Consider the following 19,560-nt stretch of genomic DNA (forward strand, 5'->3'; position numbering starts at 1 on the left):
CATTTATTTCACTCGAGACTCATTAATTTGATGAATTCTTCAAGATATTGTAGTTGAGAAAATTGAGAAAATGAGAAATTTATTCTAGTTTATTTGACTTTTTCATTATTTAAGGTGTGTTGTTATTATTTATCACAGAAATCTTTTAAAAAGAGGGTTTTTTATTTATTTGCCATCAGTTTTGTGCTGCAGCTCTTATTATATTTTAGTTTTTAAGACAGTTTTTTTTTTTTAAATTTTCAATATTTTTATTTTGTGACTAGTTTGAGTGACTCTGCTCTTAGGCCTGATTATCAGTCTTATTTATGTAAGTTTATTAATTTTTTAATATTTTACGAGTACTTTTTCTTTGCAGTTATTCCAGATATAATCAGCATTTCTTGTATGTGGTTGTAACTTCAAAAACCTGGTTTATTTGCAGTTTTGTGGATATTTTTTAATTTTTACGATATATTTGGTTCAAGCTTCTCTAAGTGCGTCATTAGTTTAATAGCTGATTTTTGAAGTTGTTCTTTATTCTTACATATTCCAAAGGCGCTAAGTTTATTCTTTATCTTTTACTCATTATATGAGTTTAAGGAGTTGCAATATTCTTTATTTTTCTATTTAAATTCGACCGTTTTAGTGGTGTGAAACGTCACGTTAAGAGGAGTGTTTTTATTCCTGCAGGTCTCATTGTGCACAACTCTTATTCCTCTGATTTTGCTTCTTGAATGTGGCACTTTTTTATGATTTCGGCAGGTTTTCCCAATGTTTTGTCACTCTGTTTGCCAGATTTCAGTGTGATAAAGTGCATTCAGACGGTTTACGAAGCTTTGCAGCTCGGACTCAGTGGAGCAAAAGGTCATGTGATCCATCTCAGTGAGTGTTTATCTGACCTACAAATACAAACAGAGCCAAATTAGAGGAAATGACAACGTAAAAACAGGTTTTTATGATTTTATGATGTTTTAAAGGTCGTTTTAATATAATTTGGTGCCTGCACACTGTAAATGTACGCTTAAACTGAAGCTCATCAACAACTATAACATTTGTGTTGCATTTGTTGCAGCACAAATGTTGACTTTGTTTCGCTTCATTGTTCTCTAAAATGACTTTATTTCCTCAGTGCCGATAATCCAGGAATTAAATATTACTTCAGTACGTGTCTTTGGTAGGTTGCTTATTCTCTACATAATATCATTAAAATTCGTTAATAAGGTGTTTTAAAGATCTTATATTATTCCTCTGATATTCTTTATTGTGCAAACTTGAATCCTTGCTACATCTCATGCAGTGGTTTATAATCCTGCTCCAAAAGGATAATTAAACGCAAATTTACAGGATATTTATTATAATTATGCTGCTTTCAATCTCTTATTATTTGTACAGTATTTGAGTACCTCTAGTATTTATAGTAAATTCAGGTTTAAAATCAGTTTTTGATTCTCTGAAATTGCTACGGTTTTATAGAAAACAAACATAAAGTACTAAAACAGAATAGAATAGAATGACTTTATTGATCCCCGAAGGGACAAAGACAGGTTCAAAGAAAACTGTATTAAGAATAAAACATATTTTGAGATAAATTCTCTGAGAAAACAAATACAGAAGTAATGTTTTTAGGTTTGTGTGAATTTTGTTGCATTTTGTGTAAAATAATAAAAACTGCAGGAACATTACAGCCTTGACGCAAATGTAAGAGGAAATTATAAGTTTGAAAAAAGCTTTATTCACGTGTCGACGTCACGTGTTGTTCAGTGCACAGTGTCTCTTCTACAGACAGTGTTGCATTGTGGGTTGTTTGTAGCATTGATGCTGCTACGCTAGCCAGGTTTTTAGTCGGATCTTATTGCGAGATGTCATCAGTTGCAATTCAAAGTCTGTTTCGAATAAACAGAATCGTTCCTCCCCACCGGTTTCACCAGCCGAGTGTCCCACAACCAGCAGAAAGACTCCCACTGTAATTAGCTTCTCTCCACAGGGAAGATTTCAGACTTAAATACTACCGTTCAAAAGTCTGGAGTCACTTAGAAATGTCCTTAAATTTTGGAAGAAAATCTTTTTTTCCAATAGAAATAACGTGAAATGAATCAGAAATATAGTCTAGACATGACTATTCTAGCTGGAAACGGCTGATTTTTAATGGAATATCTCCATAGGGGTACAGAGGAACATTTCCAGCAACCATCACTCCTGTGTTCTAATGCTACATTGTGTTAGCTAATGGTGTTGAAAGGTTACTTGATGATTAGAAAACCCTTGTGTGATTATGTTAGCACATGAATAAAAGTGTGAGTTTTCATGGAAAACATGGAATTGTCTGGTTAACCCCAAACTTTAAATGGTAATGAGTAATTCTGAAACCTAAAATTTGGCTTCACAGTTACATAATATTTGTTGCTGTCTGTTAACCTGATGGTAACTAGTTTCATTAGTTTTGCTAAACGCAGCTTCTGAGTATTTTTTTTTTTGCAGATATCACCTTATTTCCATCTAAATCAATATATCTGTCAAAAATAAACAAAACTGGAAAGACAATGCAGAGATAAGATGATAGCTCTGTGTGGCTACACTGTAAAAAAAAAAGTTTAAAAAAATTATCCAGTAAAATTCCGGCGGCTGTGCTTGCTAGAACACAACCGTAAAAATATGATAAAACATTTTCTTCAGTTACGGTAATGAAATGTACTGATATTGTTGATTTCACAGTCTCATTTTTTTTTTAAAAAAAGATAATGAAAAAGGTTTAACTTAAAAAAAATGGTTTCACTTTAAAATGCCTATAAAATAAAGTCTGTGTGATCTATTATAAATATTACAGCATTTTTACATTATCAGCACAATAATTAGTGTATTTAACATTTAATATATGTATTTTTGACACATATGCAAAAATTTACTTAAAAAAAGTTTTTTAACACAAAACTACATCAGTTTAACTGGTAGCAAAGTGTATTTATTACATTAAATAAATGCAAAAATTGCCATGTTACTTGTTATCAATATTACAGCATGTTTCCGTTATCAATACATACATTTAACTGGGAAAAAACTGTATTCTGTAAATTAATTAATTGATGCAAAAATTATAGTATTGACTGCCACACATATTATTACAGCATTTTTCCATTGAAGAAGGCGGCCCTGATAAACGTATTTACGGTGATTCAGTGCCATATAAACAGTATAAAACAGTTTTAGAGTTCACAGGTTTTTACTGTCATGGCTTGACAGTTTTTCACTGTGAAATTTGCAAACTGTTTTTTACAGTGTAATGTACTTCGTAATTCTTTATAATCTCTTCATAATGTCCTGAAACTTCTACATTTTGTTGCTAAATTTATGACAGGATAATCTCAGGATTTATTTGAGTTTTGAATTCTTTCAATTTGAAAAACAAATCTATTTTTCTATAGACACCAGGGAATATTTAACTTTTTCTTGCATTGAGAAAAATGTTTGAATTTTTTTCGCTTTACTTTCAGAGAACATTCTCAGAGAAAATTCTTTTTTTTTTTCATAAAATTATATTTGGCATAATTTTATGAAGTCGTTTTTGTTGCAAATTTCTGACTTTATAATTATGGAGGATATTCAAATTCAAACATGCGTTTTGTTGTAAATTCATTACTTCCTCATGTCAGAGAATTTCTGATTTTGTGCTGTTAAATTTATGACTAACAGTATCAAGAAGCACTGTGAATTTTGTGTAGATTTTTGGTGAATTTTTGACTTTGCATTATATATGTGATTTGTATACAGTCTCAAAACTCATCTGGTTTAATCCTCTGAACCTCAAAAGCTGCCACCTGATTAAAAAAACACTTTATCTTTTTTTTTTAAAAAAAACACTAAAATTCTAACATTTAACAGAGTCAGAAACTGTAAAAACCTTCGGGCGGTCCCTGAATGCATCATGTGTGAAAGGAGGTTTCAACTAAATCTAAACTTAGAATTGTAATATTTAATTAAAATCACCACATTCCGTACAAATATCCAAAGTTAAACCATTTGCATGAATGAAATCATGTAAAGAATGAAATATTCTGTTCTCCTTGATCACTGAGAACTGGACTGAGTCAGCTGTGACCAACAGTCACGTAACAAAGAAAATCAGAGTATTAAGGTCCTTACACACCGGGAGCGATGCGAATAAACGATGCGAAATTGCGAAATATTTGGATGCGAGTTTTGATGCACCTGTCCATACATATCAAGCACGATGCGTTTTTGCGACTTTCCGAAGGGGAGGAAGACGTTGCCGTAATGTATTTCCACCTCTTCTTCTGTTTTCCACCTACCTGGCCACTCCTCGTCATTTCTCCCTCCTCTCTCTTCTTTCTCACGTACGTGTCCCTCAAATTCCTCCACATCTTCTTCACTTCTTCAACTATAAAGTATGAATAATAATAATATCTACCATATGCCACAGATACTAAAAGCAGAAAACACAACACCGGACGGATTATTTTCAGTTCTGATTAGATGCGTTGCGATGTCTTTCTGTCTTGATATCATGTACTGTAATGTGAGTCGGGGCCAGTACCGGGTAAGCACAACATTAAACTATAATCCACAAACGTAAGGTAACAACCGAGACCTAATTGATGACCGTGACATCAACGCAATTGACAGTGAAAAGTATGTTGTATGCCGGTGAATGGGACGTCGCAACAACACGCAATCTGATTGGTCAGAAGTGGTCACAAAGAATGCGAAACTTTAGAAAAATCGACCATGATCCGAAAAAATAAATGCCGCAAAATCGCTGAGCGAGAAAACGTTGCCGATGTGAACGCGTGTATTGACAGGATACAGGTTCGAAAAAAAATATTGACGTCCGAAAAAAACGCACGTAAAAAACGCACCCGGTGTGTAAGGACCTTTAGGCTGAACTGCAGGCAGTGTAAACGCATCATGGCTCATAAACAGTGAACAGAGAAGGAAATTGTTGGAAGATGCATTTAGCATGGTGGAACATTTATGTAGAGTTGTTGTAAAGAGACTCAAAACTGGACTAAAACTTGTTCAGAATTATTCTAATTGTCCATAATGACCAAAAAGCTGCAATTTTACACACATTGTTTGAAGTCATTTTGCACAATTTTGAGTCATTTCAGACCATTCTGGAGTCATTTTGGACAAGTTTTATGTCATTTTGGTTACATCTCAAATTATTTTGTATAATTTTAAAATAAAAGGACAATTACACCTACTTGATCAATAAAATAAATGCAGTAAGGCCCAAAAACAGAGAACAGAGGAGCAGGTTGTTCAGCATGGTGAAACATCTTTCTACAGATGATGAGCAGAGAGAAAAAGTTGTAGAGGCTGTAAAGTATCCCAGTATCGGTAACACCTTTGGGCATTTGGAAAAATGTTGCCAGTTTTAAAAATATTTTTGCAAAATGAATAATCATGGCCTCATCACTGTGTCATTCAGCACAGAAGACATTTCTGATTCTGAAGGGCAAAAAGAAACTGCTGCTTGGAGTTCAGAGGGTTAAAGTCTTTTGGTGCAGAGTCTGAAATTGTCGTCTTTGAGTTTACAAAAGCTCAGTGAGTCTTTCAGAATCAGCCATTTATCTCTAACTGTGTTTGTTGAGCTCAGTTTAACCTGCAGGAGTTTCTGCAACACAAAGGAAACAAACTGAGGACAACTGAGTGTAAAACGTCTCCCTCAGTGGAGGAGGAATTATTCAGATCCTTCATTTTAAGGATAATGTTGGTTTATTTCAGTCTTCTGCGTCCCATTAACGTCCCATTAATGTGACTGTTGTCTCTTTGTGACTCACACTAAGTTTGCACTGTCCATTGCTGCCATACCAACATTTCCCAGCAGCTTTTCAAAAAAAAAAAAAAAAAAAGATTTTTATGTAATTGGCGTAAAATGTTTTTCAATGAAATTCTTTTAGGGCCATAAAACAAACAAACAAAAAAAATATGACTGGGAGAGGTCAGTATTAATCTGACTAAATTAAAAAGGTCAGTTTGTAAATTTTATGAGAAATAAACTTGAGAATGTTTTGAGATTATAGTGACAATTTAAAAAAAATATTAAAAAATGCTATTTTAAAAACTGATTATCCTCTGGGACTATAAAGTCATACACACGTGGACAAAATTGTTGGTACCCCTCAGTTAAAGAAGGAAAAACCCACAATTCTCACTGAAATCACTTGAAACTCACAAAAGTAACAATAAATAAAAATTTATTGAAAATTAAATAATCAAAAACAGCCATCACTTTTGAATTGTTGATTAACATAATTATTTTAAAAAACAAACTAATGAAATAGGCCTGGACAAAAATGATGGTACCTCTATAAAAGATTGAAAACTATTTGACCAGAGTGACATGATTAACTCAGGTGTGTCATTTAATTGACATCACAGGTGTTTCCAAACTCATAATCAGTCAGTCTGCCTATTTAAAGGGAGACAAGTAGTCACCCTGCTGTTTGGTGAAAAGGTGTGTACCACACTGAACATGGACAACAGAAAGCGAAGGAGAGAATTGTCCCAGGACATCCGAAAAAAAATTATAGACAAACATCTTAAAGGTAAAGGCTATAAGACCATCTCTAAACAGCTTGAAGTTCCTGTGACAACAGTGGCTCATATTATTCAGAAGTTCAAGACCCACGGGACAGTAGCCAACCTCCCTGGACGTGGCCGCAAGAGGAAAATTGATGACAAATTGAAGAGACGGATCGTTGGAATTGTATCCAAAGAGCCCAGAGCAACCTCCAAAGAAATTAAAGGTGAACTCCAAGGCCAAGGTACATCAGTGTCAGATCGCACCATTCGTCGTTGTTTGAGCCAAAGTGGACTTCATGGGAGACGACCAAGGAGGACACCACTGCTGAAAAAAACTCATAAAAAAGCCAGACTGGAATTTGCAAAAATGCATGTTGACAAGCCACAAAGCTTCTGGGAGAATGTCCTTTGGACAGATGAGACCAAACTGGAGCTTTTTGGTAAGGCACATCAACTCTATGTTCATAGACTCAAAAACCAAGCATACGAAGAAAAGAACACTGTCCCTACGGTGAAACATGGAGGAGGCTCAGTAATGTTTTGGGGCTGCTTTGCTGCATCTGGCACAGGGTGTCTTGAAAGTGTGCAAGGTACGATGAAATCTGAAGACTATCAAGGCATTCTGGAGAGAAATGTGCTGCCTAGTGTCAGAAAGCTTGGTCTCAGTCGCAGGTCATGGGTCTTCCAACAGGACAACGATCCAAAACACACAGCCAAAAACACCCAAGAATGGCTGAGAGAAAAGCGTTGGACTATTCTAAAGTGGCCTTCTATGAGCCCAGATCTGAATCCCATTGAACATATGTGGAAGGAGCTGAAACATGCCATTTGGAGAAGACACCCATCAAACCTGAGACAACTGGAGCTGTTTGCTCATGAGGAGTGGGCCAAAATACCTGTTGACAGCTGCAGAACGCTCATTGACAAATACAGAAATCGTTTAATTGCAGTGATTGCCTCAAAAGGTTGTGCAACAAAATATTAAGTTATGGTTACCATCATTTTTGTCCAGCCCTATTTCATTAGTTTGTTTTTTTAAATAATTATGTTAATCAACAATTCAAAAGTGATGGCTGATTTTGATTATTTAATTTTCAATAAATTTTTATTTATTGTTACTTTTGTGAGTTTCAAGTGATTTCCATGAGAATTGTGGGTTTTTCCTTCTTTAACTGAGGGGTACCAACAATTTTGTCCACGTGTGTATATTTACGAGATAAAGCACAATTCAATTCAATTTTATTTATATAGCGTCAATTACAGTCAAATCATCTCAAGACGCTTTACAGAGCCCATATGCCTGACCCCAATAAGACTCATAAATCAGATTATAAAATCATAAATGGACGGGAAGAAAGTCACAAATTTATAGAAAAAACTTGAATATTCTTATAAAAAAGAAAACCTCGAGGATTAAAATGGCAAATGCGCAAAAAATTCTATAAATAAAGTTATGCAATGACATAACACATATTTTCAAAGAAAAAATGCAAATATTCTTTGAAACAATAAAGTTGTAAATGTACGAGACAAAAAATTTACAAGAAATACATTTTAATATTCTTAGACACTATATGATCAGAAATTTACAGGAAAAATGAAATGAATTTTTGAGAAAAAGCTTGACTATTCTCTGAGATTAGGAAGTCATAAATTTATGGGATTTTTTTATATTCTCTGAGGAAGCTCTCTTAAGCTAAAGTGATAAATGTACAAAGAACAACTTCAGAAATTTTCTTGGACTATATAAACTCAAAACTTAAGTATTCTCTGAGATTATAAAGTCAGATTTAGAAGGGCAAAAAAATCTCACAAATTCGAGTTTGAAGTGGTAAATGAGATTATGTAGTCATTAATTTACACGAAAACACAAATTTATTAGAAAAAAATTAAATATTCCCTGGAGTTTATGAAATCTTCAGTTTATGAAAAAAAACAAATTTATGATTAAAAAAAACCTTTGCTGTTGTCTGCTATTGTAAAATCTTAAACTGAAGCTATTTTTTCTAATTTAAAGAATTTAGAACTCAGACATTTTATGATATTATACAGTCATAAATTTAGGAGTAAAATCTGAGAAGTTTTCTGACATGATGAAGAGATTATGAAAAATTACAAAGCACAGTAGCCACGCAAAGCGATCGTCTCCGACTGTCTTATTTTGAGTTTGTCTGTCTGTCTGTCTGTCTCTACCTGTCCGTCTGGTCTGTCTGAGTATCTGCAGCTTTAAGAGTCTCTCTGTTCGAATTTAGGTCAGAGCAATGCTTCACTTGTTTGGGGAGCTGGGGCAGCCCAGAGGGGAGGAGCTAAAGGAGGGGTGTGTAGTGATGGCATTCTGTCAGTCATGACACACCCAACACAAACTGTTCCAAAACACAATCTGGACCACAGCTACACTGTAAAAAATAATTGTGGACAAAATCTGCCACCAAGATGCCAACAAAAACACGTCAAAAATTACTGGTGGAATACAGTAGCATTCAAAAACTGAAAAAAGTTGTGAAAACAATAGCAAATATCTAACATAATATTTTAAAATTGATTTAATTCAAGCAAAAGTGTAATTCTATGGTTGAATTAGTATCTGTAAAGATAAAAGTTTGTTTTTAAAGGGGATGTTGTGTACAGCTTTGGACAGTTTTTTACAGTTTAAATGTGTAAACTTTTAGTTATTTTTCGTAATTTTACAAGATTTTATTTGTAATTTAAAAAATAAAAAAATATGTTTTTTTTTGTTTTTTTTTTACAAATACTGAATTTTATTGTGGACATTATTGCCAGTTTTGGCCTGTTTTTGTTTTTTTGGTCAAGATGTAAAAAAAAAAAAAAAAAAAAAAATTGAAATCTAGTTATTTTCTTTAATTGACATAGCAGGGGAAACCTCTATTCTTCAGGGCTGTTTTCAGGGAAAGAATATAATACTTTTTCTGGGGTTGGCATTTCGAACCCTCACTTTTTTTGTTTCACGAATGAAGAATACAAAATTTTCTGCATTGCTGCTGAATGTTGGCAATCACAAAAACTGAGGAGATCTGCATAAAGAGATTACTTCATAAAAAAAACAAAAACAAAACATGTGAGACAGCTGCCTGGAGCTGACACATGTTGAGAGTTGGGGGATGATGATGATGATGATGATGCATGGAGTTTGCATGTTCTCCCTGTGCATGTGTGGGTTTTCTCCGGGTACTCCGGCTTCCTCCCACGGTCCAAAAATATGCTGAGGTTAATTGGTTACTCTAAATTACCCGTAGGTGTGAATGTCACTGTGATTGTTTGTCTGTATATGTAGCCCTGTGACAGACTGGTGACCTGTACAGGGTGTCCCCTGCCTTCGCCCGAGTCAGCTGAGATAGGCTCCAGCACCCCCGGCGACCCTAGTGAGGATAAAGCGGTGTATAGAGAATGGATGGATGGATGGATGGATGGAAGGATGCTTCACCTGGTGGTGAAACCGGGTACTACAACTAATCTACAACACTTCAAGTGTGTATTACTTGAGAAAAATACTCAAATCAGGGGAAAATTTTCAAACAGACATCCCTACAACTAGCTGCAAACCCTAAACCCTAAAACCAGGTCGTGATCTTTCAGCAGCTCTGTAAAGATGCAATCGAAAGAGAAGCAAACTGACTAGAAAGTACACAAACATCCTCATTCCTAAAACTTAAGAGTAGCACAGATACAACCACAATCTTATCCTAATCTTAAACCTAGTCTTCATACTAAAATTAAGACTACACTGGCTGTTCCAATGTGGAAATCCTCAGCAATAGATGGGATGTGGATGAAAAACTAAAGAAATTCAGATTCTTTGGGGGACCAGGCTGTTTAATGTTTATATATTAATAAGCTTTTATATGACAATGCGTAGGAAATGTCTGTAAGACTTATTTTAAGAAACTGAGTAGATATCATATGACATGGTGTCTAAAATATACTGCACTGCTGAAGCTCACTAATTAACATGTTCTACTGTATTTTCTTGTCCTTTGGGAAGTCTCTGCTTCCGGCAAAGCACAAAACCACTCTTTAAAACACGGAATGGTAATTTATAGAAATGCAACCAGGTTTGCTGGATTTCACATACAGAAAAGTGTATTTATGTTACTCTATTTATGTTAATTCTCCTTCATGTTTCTATGAGATCGGGTTCTTTTCTGTTTTCAGAGAGGCTGAGCAAACATACAGATCTGATTGAGTTCAGTGTTACAGAATCCTCTCCAACAGAGCAGCTGATTTTATTTTTGGAAGTCTTCAGTCTCATATTAAGCAACAGTTTGTTCCGGTGAGTCACCAACAGTCACCTCCCTCCAACACTGACAATACTGAGCTGTCAGGAGCTAAAACTGGGTTGAAGTGATGAGTAAAACATGCAGACTCACCTCTGACCTCCTCACTGTGGGCTGTTGTGTCTGCAATCCAAGAACTGAAGCAGATTTTGCATCACCGACGTTCGGATCTGACATTTGGTTTAGAAGCCCGTGGACAGAAGAGTCAGGACTTCAATGCAGAGAAATATTACCTTCTTTGCAGATGTGTTGCTTCAACACTGCAAATAAGAACAATAGTATTCAACTCTGTAGTCCAAAAGAATAAAGCAAACTTGACAGTGGCCTCTGCTGTTCATTTCAGTGATGCATTTAAGTGCAGGAAGGCCATGCTGTCTAATGGGTCTCTCGGTATTAAGGTCTTTCTACAATTACAATAATCCCAACCCACTTATTTCCCAGCAGTTTGATTGGCTACAAGTGTTAAATACATACAAATGATGCAGGGTATCTGGTTAAATTTACAAATGCAGATTTTCATGCAGTATACAACAGAAGTAAGGAATAGTTGCAATATCCCTTCAATGTCAAATGATTCAAAGTTCTATCACATCTATGTAACTGCTTCACTTCAGATTTGGACATTTGGGTACATATTCTCTGATGGAACATTAAAGACTAACAGTTCAGATTTACTATATTAAAAATGAAAGTCCTTCAGTAGGAACTCAAAGCAACAAAAGTGAGTCCACCTTTCTTTGCTGTGACTCATGTCATTGGAGTTTTTCAATTCTTTGAATGTCCACCTTTAGTTTATATTTCAAAGGTGTTCTACTGGATTCAGTTCAGGCCACATACTTAGTCAAGGCACAGATTTTACTTTATATCATGATATATATCCACAGGCATTGAATTTTTGCACTTACCCCATATGGTCATGGTTCTACCGGCACGGTTCAATGTCAGGTCTATGTATTCACTGCGGTAGTTTGTGTGCACTTCCCTAAAATTGGAATTGGGAATGCCTTCAGTTGTATACGTACATAATTTAAGGAAGCCAAGATTGTGTAGTACAATCAATGAGGTATCCGACTGGAGAATATGCATTATAAATGTCTTCTCCTCATCACCTTTTGCACTTATGCAGTCCCACCTCATCACACTCCAACATTCATGCTTCACTATCAGGACAATGCATTCAACATGGTAGTTCGTGTACGTTTCCCTAAAATCAGAATTCAGAACGCCGTTAGTATAGTTACATAATCTAAGGAAGACAGGATTGTGTAGTACCATCAGTCAGGTATCTGACATCTATAATGGATCGTCACCATCCCCTTTTGCACTTATGTAACCCTATACCGTCATGCTTCGAACTCAGTGCTTCACTGTCGGGATTATGCATTCACGGTGGTAATTCATGCACATTTCTCTGAAAACATACTTAAAAATGCTGTTAATTTTATAGGTACATCATTTAAAGAAGACAGGACTGTGTAGTATCATCAGTGAGGTATTTGACAAGAATATGCATCAAAAATATCATCTCCCCATAATCTTTTGATGTGGCTCCATCTCATCGAACTCCAACATTCCTGCTTCAACTGTCAGGACTATGCATTCACTGTGGCAGTTCGTGTATGTTCCTTTAAAATCGGAGATGAGAAGACTGCTAGTAGCATAGTTACATAAAGACAGGATTGTGTAGTACAGTCAGTGAGTTATCTGATTGGACAACATGCGTCGATAAATCTCACATCCCCAATACCTTCCGCACTTACGTAGTTTCGTATCAGCGCTTCACTGTCAGGATTATGCAATAACTGTGGTACTTCATGTACGTTTCCATCAAAATGTAATTGAAAATGCTGTTAGTTGTATAGGTATATCATTTAAGGAAGGCAGGACTGTGTAGTCCCATCAGCTAGGCTTTTGACTGGACAAAGGCCACAAACATCCAACCAGAGTCAACGACAAGAAGAAAAAAGTCGTTCAACTGATGTTCTCAAAAGCAACATCATAGAATCAATCCCTACTTACATGAAGAGACACAAGTTTCCAAAAATGCTGAGGAGAAGTTTGGGTTTACACTCAAAATAATTTTGTTAAGTTCAAGGAAACATCAAGGTCTGGGTTTAAGTGGAGGACATTGTCCCTGTTGCTTTAATAAGGGAGGGTATGGAGTGGAACTAACTGATCAGCTGTCTCCTTGGTGTTAAAGTCCAGTGTTTTGTTGTTGACCCATCCATCCACCCTGACCTCCTCCCCGTGTTGATTTCGTGGCTCTGTAACTAGATCACCTGACTCCCTGCTTTGTTACCATTACAATTACAACAAACACTAGAAGGCGCTTCCCAATTAAACATAAATATGGGTAATAATAAACAGCTTGACTAAATCCACAGCTTATAGTTTTACAGGATTAACTCATCCAAAATACTAAAAAGTGACACAAGCTACACTGCAAAAATTAAAGTTTTTCTGATGAACTTTTAAAATTACAGACAAAAAACTAATAAGTAATTTAAAAAGGTCAGAACTACACTGAATTACATAGATTTACTGTAATTGAACCTGTTAAAATATCATTAATGTACAATTATTTTCATAATTTCCTAACAATTTTTGAAGTTACGGTATCCCACAATTTTTTATCGGATTGTTCTGACAACATTGCTGCCACATTGTTACTGTTTTTGATGGGATGTAAAACAAAAAAATTTGTTGTCTCATCGCACTTCAACAAAAGTCAGTGTAGATGTTTTCCACATAAGGAATTTCTGTATTTTGCAGTTTGTGTGTTAAAACAAGAAATACTAGACCTGATTAACTTATTTTTTTTTAACTGATTTTACCCTTGACTCCTATAAATCACCGGTTATACATCATAAAAACTATTCAAAATCCTTATGAAAAAATATTTCAGGGCTCTAAAGTCAAGCTCACGGACAAATTTATGTAGAAAAAGGGCCAAAAAAAAACTTTTTGCACTCACAATATTATGGGAACATTCTGAAGATTTGTGTTTCTAATAGTTAAATTCAGTGTGTGACTGAATGAATAAGCTGCCGTAACCAGAGCTGAGCAGGATTTAAGCTGACAGACGGACAGACAGCCCTCATGCAGGTGGATTACAGCTACAGAAAGGCATTCACAGCCCTCATGGCTCCAACATGTAAAGAAAACAGAATACTATTATACTCATATAGAGCATTAGGATTATAGCCAAAAAAACAGCATCTAATAAAGGTTCATATTTGTGAATCTATAAGCTCCATTAGATCATTTCAAATCTTCTTAAAATTCCCAAAAACCTCTGAATCACAGTAATAAGGGAGGCTTATATTTATTTATTTTGGAAGTTGCATTCAGCAGTTTCAAAATAGCAGTTGCCTGGACTCCTCTCTTTTCTGCCACAATCAGTTTATTTTGCTGCCTCATAAAGAAAATTTGAGAGATTAAAATACGAATGTAATATATCCCATAATAGTTTTCTCACGGCTGGTCAAAGTTTCCATGAATATGCACTGTTAAGTGGCCTTAACAGTGCATATTCATGTATATCATTTGGTGTGAAAACAGCCGAGATTTGTCATTTAAAAATAATATTCATGATTAAAACTTTCTGTGTGTCTATAACCCTTTAACTTTTGGGGTGTTTTATTTGCAGGTTTCCCTCGCTATGAGCTCATTGTTTACAGTTTACACAGTTAGAATGCTATAAACCAGGGGTCACCAACTATATTTGCCAGAGGGCCAGAATTTTACCGGACAGTCACTTTGGGGGCCGGACCCTCAAACAAAAATTAAATAAAAATTGAATTTTGGCATAACATTATTATTTGATGTTTATTTTTTATATTTTTTCCATTTCATTACAAAACTGAAGGCATTTTTAGCCTTTATGAGTCAGTGCTCCTATCACCTGTACCACAGTCAACCACTAGGAGTAATAGAGATATTTTGCCTCATCTCAAGTCAACTTTATTCACAGAGCACTTGAAAAAGAAACACCGCAGAAGTGACAGGAAAAGGCCTCTTAACACGGGTAAAATGGCACTCTCTAAGGCCACGAAACGAAAAGTTGATGTGGAAAACAGATCCTTTAATAATGACTGGACTGACTGCTTTAATAGTGTGGACCACATGATATTTTCTCTTTGATCCTCACAATTTTGGAATCCAGTCGCGGGCCGGATTGGACGGTTCGGCGGGCCAGAGTCGGCCCGCGGGCCGCCAGTTGATGATCACTGCTATAAACCATTAAAAAAACATTAAGCTAAAGTTCTTCGATTATTCGTTTGACAAAATTTCTTTTTCAAAAGTATCAACATGGACTACACTCTCTTCCAATTGCTGAAGGTGTTATCAATACTGGAAAAGAAACAAAACTGTATTTGATTTGCTTCGCGTAAACACTGCCTGCAGTTCAGCCGAAAGGTCCCTGAAATGAAACAAGGAGTGCAGTTTTTTTTTACAGTGTATGGTTTGTGGAGCTCTTAAGACATGTAGAATAAAGTGATTCTGATAAAATATCACGATTTAAAACAGAAATAGATTTGGTTAAGTTTTACAACCAAACAAGATGTCACGGAGTGGTTCAAGGACCATCTAAAAAATCAGACAATTCTAATTTTACAGCTTCTTGCTCAAATAAATTGTATACTTCTAGCATTTAAAAAAAAAAGATTTCATGATTTCCAAACATGCCAGTGTGTTTTCTGCTTTAGAGGATAAACATATAGTCAGATCAATTCTGGCAATTTCATGTTTTCCATGAAAATTCACACTTTTGTGCTAGCATAATTGCACAAGGGTTTTCTAATCATCAATAAGCTAACACCATAGCTAACACAATGTACCACTAACATACCATGTTTGCTGGAAATGCTCTGAGTGGTCAGACACCTGTCCCAACTAGTAAAGGTGAGGGTAACGGAATGCAAGGACAAAACAAAAAAACAACAACAAATAGTGTCACTCTGAACTGCCTCATATGTTGATTTTACGCCAGCTCTGCTGCACACCAGCTCCAGTAGCAGCTTACAGCCAGAATATGCAGGATTTTAGAAACCAGCAGGAGCGAACTGGATTTTAAAATTCCACCCCCTCCTTTGAGGTCTCCCGCCAAAATACATGAACTGTCTGAGTACAGCTGGATGACTAATCCTCAGAGAAACACACAAATAGGCTTCATCACCACATTTTAGAAGCGTCCTGCTCAAAGTCAACATCAACTAACATTACAATACTAAATATAAACATCCCCATAATAAACCAGGAAACAAAAAAGCACTGAAACAAGCTGCATAATTTAGGTTTCAGTTCAACATGTAAAACGAGTGAACAGATGCTGGCACGACTTAACCCTCTGAGCTCTGAAGAGTTTTTCTTTTATATATATAATTTTTTTTGTTCCAGTCACATTTGTAGTCTCTGTGAACTCATTTTCACAGCAACATAAAGTCCTGTGCATTTATAAAGACAGAAAATGCTATAAAACATAAATAATAATAATAATAATGAATTATTCATTTTACGAAAACTGAAAGAACTGGTATCAACATGCACAAAATTGTTCACAGATGAAAAAAAAAGCTGTCACTAATGGCTTTACAGTTGCACCGAGGAGTGCAGAATTTTATGTTTTTTGCAGAACCTGGTTGGTAGAAATAGCTAATTTTTAGTAAATTTTAAAGGAGTCAAAAACAATATAAATCATAAAAGTAACTTTGAGTAATTTTGATGATGGGAAGATGTTGTTTTGTAGCGAAGCAGCAGCTGGTTAAGAATGTAAAGTGAGGGTTTGGATGTTGATAATTAAAGTCGCAATTGATAAATTTGGAGAAACCCAAAATAGGAAAATTCAACAGAGGAAAAATGTTTGTGAAGCATAAGCAGACATTAAACGTGCTGGGGTTTTCTGTTTTTAAGGAAAAGCTGATGTCTAAAGTCATCCATTCATGAGTTAACTGATGTGAAGAGGATCAGCTTGAATAACAAAGAGGCTGCTGTTTAGAGGTCGCAGCATCCCGACCCTCATTCAAATGTAACTGAAGGCTTAATGGGAATTTAAAGTTTATCCAGAGTTCAAACAGTTAAAACAACTTGAATCCTTGAAAACAGTGTTCGATCTCTTCCTCTCATTTTCATGGCTCCAGTCTATCAGTTATGTTCACAAAATTAATTATTGCACTTTTGTTTATATAGCTACATTACCGTCAAAACATTTTGAGTAACACAGATAATTTCATGTTTTCCATGAAAACTAATATTTTTATTCATGTGCTAACATAATTTCACAAAGGTTTTCTAATCATCACTTAGCCTTTCAACACCATTAGCTAATAATGTAGCATTAGAACTAGGGCTGGACCCGAATATCCCGAATATTTGAACATTTGTTCGCTACGATAGTATCCGAATATTAATTTTGGTATCCGAATATTCGCCCCCCCAGGTCGGACGTTACCAGGCGGAACGAATATTCGGCGTTACTGTGTTCTCTCCGCCTTCGGCCCACATCGGCCAACACGGTCTCACGGGGATTCGTGAAACTGTTACGTAAATTTTTTGTTTCTTTTTCGTGCGCACCAACACGATTTCGTCATGTTTTTCGTGCCGCTCACCACGAAATGTTTTTCGTGTTGCTCACAACGAAACCCGCTGTGGTAATCACAGCTGAAAGTGGTTTATACCAGCGGATTCATGACGATCTAAGCTGTCCATCGGCGTATACTGCTTGTGTGATCGCGTTTGCGGCCGCCGGCCGCCGGACATTCTTTAAATTCCTATGCAAATTGGTAAGTGTACCACCGGGTTATGGTTAGGGTTATGGTTAGGGTTATGTTTAGGGACGATGTCATGCAAAATATAGCGTTGGATTCGCCATGGTTTTACATTAAAAATATAATATACACATTCGTTTGAAATACGTTCTGGGTGGCACGAAAAGTCCGCCGTTTAAAATACATTGGTGCGCATTTCGTGGTGAGCGGCACGAAAAACATGACGAAATCGTGTTGGTGCGCACGAAACCGAAACAAAAATTTACGTAACAGTTTCACGAATCCTCGTGAGATCGGGCTGCATCGGCTCATATCGGCTCATTCTGTCGAGTGATCACATAAACATATACACGTATGTCTATGACATATACACATATGTATATGTGATCACCCCCTCCTCCCCCCAGACGAAAATAGGAATATTCAGAGCTCGTCTCTTTCCTTCGCCTTCAGCCCACTTCGGCTCATCCCGCCATGTTCGGCTCATCTCGGCTCATCTATTCGTGTTTGTTTCCACCACCCGAATGGCCGGGTGGCTGCCGACTCTGACGTCACGCTTTGCTTCATTCCATAAACACAAGACAAGATGCCTGCCAAAGACGAGACCAGACGAATGGATCAAAATATTCGAGCTGTCTCCGCCACGCCTATTTTCCGTTTCTGTGTAACTGATATGCCGAAACACAACAAAGCCTTTTTTCAAAATTTCAGCCGTTGGAAATGATATGACGACTGAGCAGCGTTGGTGAAGTGCTGCGCTCTCTGAGTGCTTTCTTGTCTGTAAATTTGCAGCTTTGTAGCTTCTTGTTCTGACGGAAAGCACTTTAAATAACATCCGTTGTTGAAACACGCCATATATGAATAATGGTGACTTGATATAAGTATTTTGATAAACACAAGAAGCTACAATTGTCCTTTTTTTCAGAGCAGACATTTTGACCTGTCACAGTCTGAAAAGCACAAGAAATAAATGACATGACTGATAGTTAAGCTACATTTGGCCCAAAAATTACCTCAAGATTTTTCTGGATACTGGAAGTTTAAATGGCAACATGTTTTCAAACACTGAGGATTCATTTTTAGAGGATAATACCCAGAAGTTGGTGATAACAGTCAGAATAATCTGTGTATCTGAGCTCCTGTTTAGGTTCAGGTCTGAGTCCTCTGTGTGACCTCGCTCAGTACTCGATTGTCTTTTGTCTGCCGTCATGTCAGGTATTTCCGGCTGTAATCTGTTTGATAGGGACGGTTTCAGATATCAAAACATGCGCCTGCAGACATCATCTCTGCTGCTCGGCTCTTCACGCCTCACTGAGCCTCAAAGCCTCCAGGACTGAGGTTCACATCAGCAACCAGAGATCCCCTATAGGAGGCTCAAGCTTGATGTTTGATATCCAGTATGGATGAGTCAGAGGTGCAGAGGACTGACCAGGCAGGAGAGCAGAACTGAATGCAATAGTTCAGCTGTAGCTTTGCTTTTTCCTGGCAGGTCAGATCATCTCTTTCTAGTTGCAGCTGCAGAACTTTGACACTAACAGCTGTAGATTTTGGAGGAAAATTTGGATTCTTGGAGATTTTAAATGCATCTCTGCTTTTAAGCAGAGTTTGTTGAAGCTGTTGATATCTGCACCACTTGTAGAAGATTTATTTGTAATCATTTGGATTTTTTTTTTAAATCTCCAACCAGTTTCTGAGCATTTTCTCGCTCCTATAAAGTGATTTTAATTAAATATCAAGATTTTAAGCCTAGATTTTGTGACTGGGTAGTGCAAGGCCTGTCAGAAAGATGAAAATATGATGATTCTTTCTGTTTTTACATTGTCAAAATAGCTTATGTGTAGTTGACACAATTACAATACCATAAATAAGAAGAAAAGTCGAATTTATTTGATTATTTATACTTTTACTCTAAAAAGATACTTCATCATGGTGAATGTGTCTTCAAACGATGTGTTCTTCTGCTTACAGTTTTTTTAAAC

General features: G+C 36.2%; 1 protein-coding gene across 2 annotated transcripts in view; it reads right to left on the minus strand.

The window, feature by feature from the left end:
* Positions 1-19,560, minus strand: part of slc30a6 (solute carrier family 30 member 6) — a 580,472-nt gene that overhangs the window by 267,774 nt on the left and 293,138 nt on the right. The window lies entirely within an intron of this gene.

The sequence above is a fragment of the Acanthochromis polyacanthus genome, chromosome 15, assembly GCF_021347895.1.
Source record: "Acanthochromis polyacanthus isolate Apoly-LR-REF ecotype Palm Island chromosome 15, KAUST_Apoly_ChrSc, whole genome shotgun sequence".
NCBI classification, from domain to species: Eukaryota; Metazoa; Chordata; class Actinopteri; family Pomacentridae; genus Acanthochromis; species Acanthochromis polyacanthus.